Here is a 5,218-nt window from a genome sequence, read left to right as displayed (position 1 = left end):
CGTAATTTTATCAAAGGAATCATATAGATTATTTACAAAAATCATAGTAAAATCCCTCCGAGTGCCCTACTATCTTGTAAGCCACAAAAAGAAACATATTTTCAAAGAAGAAGTGCTATATTGAACAATATCAATGCCAAAAATCATATTAATGAAAAGACTTTGGATGAATCTAAATTTGCAACGCTTCAAAGGATAAAGATTCACAAAATGCTGATGAAAATAGTGTCAAAAATCTCCCAATAATGTCTTGACATCTTCACACTTGCAAAATAAGATGGCTCAGTATAGATCTGAGAATGATAATCACCATGCTAGTTGCTGGTACAAAACAAAATTTATCTTAATAATTCTAGATTTTTAAAAATAGAGAACATATTTGCCTTACCTTGCATGACTATTCTCAAAAGAACAATGAATTCTTCTTCCTTAAAATTCAACAACAAGATAAATGGGGATTCAAACTTGTGACATGCCTTTAGATGAGTCACCAATTCATCTACAAGAATCTACTCACATGCAACCTAACACGAATGCATATTAATTTGGACAGCTGGAATGTCAACAAATTTCCACTAGACATATGTCAGATGTGCCATTTTTTTCTATTTTTCTTAGTAAAAAGATGAAAAGACTACTAGGAAAAATGGCACAACCAATCACAAAATGAGAATTAAAATTAAAAAGATCATTTTAAAAGAAATCATTAACAATGACCATAAGATAAGTGAAACTTTTTTATGTTTTCATGATTTTCAAGAAATAGATTAATAGAGAAAAGCCACACGACAACTTTAGTCTCCTACCTTAAGGGCAAGGACTAAAAAAAAAAAATCTACCATATGATCCCATAATATAGATGTTTTAGAAATAGTTAATTAGGGGAGAGGATCCAGTACTTGAACACCCTAACTTTGCGCTTATCAAAACCCTATGTAAAAATTTCAAATAGCTTCTTATTTTTTACAACAACTTACTTGGCGAGTTGCCTACTTATAACTAAGGTTTCAAGTCCATGTCACCTATTATGATGCCACATCAGCATGATTTTTGCCGTGTTGTCCAAAACAGCTCAATTTTTTTTTATGTAGTTAGCATTGTACTAACAACTTTAAAGTCACAAGTATTCGTACACTCTGGTCAAAAAAATTGGACATTAAGTCAATAAGTTTAGGTATCAAGTGAACAACTCCATTCACAACTTCCCTAGTATACTTTTGTAATCACGAAAGTGAAGCTTTTAATCTATTAAGAAGGAAACGACGAAAATGTTATTTTCCATGTTTTCGTCCTTTGGCGATGGGAATCACTGACCCATATGGTACCAAAGAGCATCCTGCGTGTGTTTTGGAGTTCCGTTCCAACACGTAGCATTATATTATTCCGTGCACGCCCTCCAGTCATCTAGAGCCGGGTGCACTCAATTATATCTTCCAACACCTTGACCACAAACCCCGGTAATGAGCCATATAAACACTCTTGAAGACTGTAAATTTACCAGAACTGAAGCTCATTACTTCTTATATTTTCGAGCCAAATATACGATTCTGTTGTGGAAGATGCCTTTTTTATGGACTCCGTGCAGCGGCAGCTGGATCTCCATGGAATCAGCTGCAACAGTGTCTGTATTGTTCTTAGCTTTTTCTATGCTCCCATTCTGTGGGCGGCCATCAGACTGAAGGCTACAAGAAACATGCCTCCCTTACCTCCAGGAAGGATTGGATTCCCTTACATGGGAGAATCACTCGACTATCTGAGGTCATGGCGCAACCTGCTCGATCTGGACGCGTGGTACGAAGCGCGATACGCGAAGCACGGCGGGATTTTCAAAACCCATATTCTGGGCAAACCCACAGTCGTCATGTTGGGCGCGGAGGCAAACAAGTTTGCCCTGATCAATGAAAACAAGTTGTTGAGAACGAGCTGGCCCAAATCTATTAATGTTCTGATTGGAGAGCACGCCATGGGAAATTCCCAGGGTGCCGACCACAAAAGGATGCGGCGGATTATACACTCCATGCTTGGGATCGAAACCCTAAAAAGGTCCTTTGCGCGGTTTGAAAGGCTCGTGCTGCACCATCTGGACTCGGACTGGCGTTCTGGCCACGTCATCCACGCCCATGGAAAACTGAGGGAAATGGCGTTGTGTGTGGCGGCGGAGTATTTGATGGGGTTAAAAGCCGGGGAAAAAGAGTTGGAGAGCTTCAGGCGGCACTTTCACGATTTCAGTGAGGGCCTTCTTTCTCACCCTCTAGATCTTCCCTGGACCGCCTTTGGCAAGGCCAAGCGCGCTCGCGCCGCCCTCGTTGCTCAGATTGCTCAGCTTATCCGTCTGCGCAAAACCAATTTGAGCAAGACGGAAGAACATGAAGAGAACTTTCTGGACATGGTTTTGAGGATGCAAGTGGAGACGGGGAGCGAGGGTTGCTTGAGCGACGAGGAGATTGCAGACAATCTGATGGGCCTTCTCACTGGCGGTTATGATACCACTGCCTCCGCCTTGGCTACAATTCTCAAGCACCTCTGTCTCTCGCCACACGTCTTACAACGCCTTCGCAAAGGTACATCCATCTCCTCAGAACCCTTTTCCATCTTGATAATGAAATGAAGTGTGTGGTTTGAGTGATTGGAAAAATTAAAATAATTCAATTCAACTAATAAAATAATTTAACATGATATTGATCTGTTAATGATTGGCGAAGTTAACTGTTCCTAACTTGTTTGAAGAATTAAGAGATTAAGCGATGTTAATTGCAAAGATTGGATATTATAAGGACTGCACTGAGATCTGTACAAGAATGATTTAACACCATTTAGTCGGTGACTATTGATATTCCCAATGAGTTTTTGAATAAATTGTAAATTAATATGACAAAAAATTGGTTGATATAAAATCTTTCATTTATAACCACATATTCTATATTGTTTTTGAGGGAATCCAGACTGTGAAAAGCTAAGAGATGGCAAGAAAGTAGGAGAGCCTCTTACATGGAATGAGATTAAAGATGTAGAGTACTTAAAAAATGTGATATCAGAAGGAATGCGTATAGTGTCTCCTGTGATTGGAGGATTCAAGCAAGCCAAAGTAGACATTGTCTATGGTGGTTATACAATTCCCAAGGGGTGGAAGGTGTGTATCTATTTATTTATATATTTTATTTGTAAAAAAGTTTATAAGTCTCTAAATTTATGAATGTTAATATTTATGAGTTGCAGGTTCATTACTCTATTAGGCAAACCAGCAACAGCGTGGAGTACTTTGACAGTCCAAAAGAGTTTTGTCCAGAACGTTTCAATGAGCCACATAAGCCATTTTCCAATGTCCCTTTTGGACAGGGAAATAGAATATGCCCTGGAAATGAGTTTGCAAAGATAGAAATGGAAATATTTCTCTACCATTTTTTATTGAGATATGATTGGGATTTGATGGAGCCCAATGAAGCCATTAGCGTCTCATTCAATCCTCAACCCAAACATGGTTTGCCATTGATGCTAAAACCAATAGGGTAAACAAGTTCATGTTTATAGGTGGGGTTAAATTGGCCCTGAACTAGTTGATATGTACATGACAAAATAAAATGTCTTTATATATTTATTCTCATTTCACTTTATTTATAATTTATTTATTTATGAATAAGACTTTTGAGATGAACAATATTTTTAACATGAATGTAATCAATTGTCTTATAGTAAGCAATTATAGGGTAAACAAGTTGATGTTTATAGGTGGGGAAATTGGCCCTGAACTAGCTGATATGTACATGACAAAATAAAATGTCCATTTGTATATTAGCCTCATTTTACTTTATTTATAATATTTCTATTTTTGAATAAGACTTTTGAGATCAGCAACATTTTTAACATGACTATAATCAATTACCTCATAGTAAGGAATTATAGGCTATGCATGAAGTCACCTCATTTTACTTTATTTATAATATTTTTATTTTTGAATAAGAATTTTTATATGAACTCTATTTTTAACATAGATGTAATAATTACCTTATAGTAAGCAATTATAGGTAATGCATGATGTCTTGTTTTTTAACATGTCATTATTTATTTGGATTATTTATGGTTTATAATTTGATTATATTTATAAAATATTTTTTCACTTTTTAAAATAGAGATAAAATAGTGGCGCATTCAAGTATAAATATAATAATATATAATATTCTTATAATATATGAATAAATTTTAAAAATGACAAAAATATATATTTTATAATAGATATCAATTTTGAGCATATTATAATTTAGAAATTATTTTTGACTTGTACTTTAATTTGTATTGTGAATGCATAGCTTCTTGTAGAACAACTTGAAATGTAATTAACATTATTATTCTTGTTATCTTTGGATTATGCTATTTTCTCAAAACTTTCCATTTTAAATATTTACTTCTAAGATTTGTTTGAATATCCCTTCTAGATATTTAAATTCTATCATCTATATCTCTCTCTTTGGTAAAGCGATGAATTAAAAGAATGACTTCAACTAGTCATGACACAACTACCATTTCTCTATTACATATTGTATTTTAAAATGACTCCAACTAGTCTTGACACAACTTCATTTTCTCTTGTTGATCTTTTACCTATTGGTGTTGATGGGTTCTCCTCTTATAAAATGTCCTAGGATATTTGGTCCCAATGTGCTATAATAGGTAAGACTTCTAGCCCAAATATCATAGTACCAATTTCTAACTTTGGTGAAGCTTTTAAATGGCTTGAAAATAATAAGCTAATTGGCTATTATGTTGGAAGAACACCTTTTGAAAGCAATCACAATGATTGGGTCTCCAAGTCTTTGCTCCCTCATCTTGTTTTCCAAGTCATGGTCCAAAACCTCACCAAAGCATTTTTCCATTTCCAATTTGGAAACCCTTCTCATGTTAGAGAATGTGAACACATGCATAGTCAAATGAAACTTCTTGCTACTCTGAAAATAACAGAGTGACTTCTTGCTAGTCTAAAAACAATAGAGAGCATAGGAGTTTTTGTAACTTTTATTTATTTATATTCCTTTATGTGCCTGTGATATAATCCAATAGGTTTTTGTTAGAGTTGTTCCTAAACAAATAGATGACTTCACTTAGCTTATTCAAAGATTTATCATTATATAATTTTTTGTCTATATAGTTAGTGTCTAACATTTGAAGTTCCTATTGTTTGATTCCAAAATGGTAGATGTATACTCACTTCTTTAGCTTCAACTAG

At 34.9% G+C, this 5,218-nt stretch overlaps 1 pseudogene across 1 annotated transcript; it reads left to right on the top strand.

The window, feature by feature from the left end:
* The first annotated feature begins 1,394 nt into the window (after positions 1 to 1,394).
* LOC149561281 (beta-amyrin 28-monooxygenase-like) lies at positions 1,395 to 3,618 on the top strand (annotated as a pseudogene). The gene is made up of 3 exons (XR_016363795.1): positions 1,395 to 2,561; positions 2,943 to 3,130; positions 3,217 to 3,618. The product of XR_016363795.1 is annotated as a beta-amyrin 28-monooxygenase-like (transcript).
* Positions 3,619 to 5,218: the final 1,600 nt, after the last annotated feature.

This window comes from Cupressus sempervirens, chromosome 4, assembly GCF_028749045.1.
Source record: "Cupressus sempervirens isolate cs-2001-9-10 chromosome 4, ASM2874904v1, whole genome shotgun sequence".
NCBI lineage: Eukaryota > Viridiplantae > Streptophyta > Pinopsida > Cupressales > Cupressaceae > Cupressus > Cupressus sempervirens.
The sequence above is the reverse complement of the archived record's forward strand: the minus strand, read 5'-3'. Positions and strand labels throughout refer to the sequence as shown.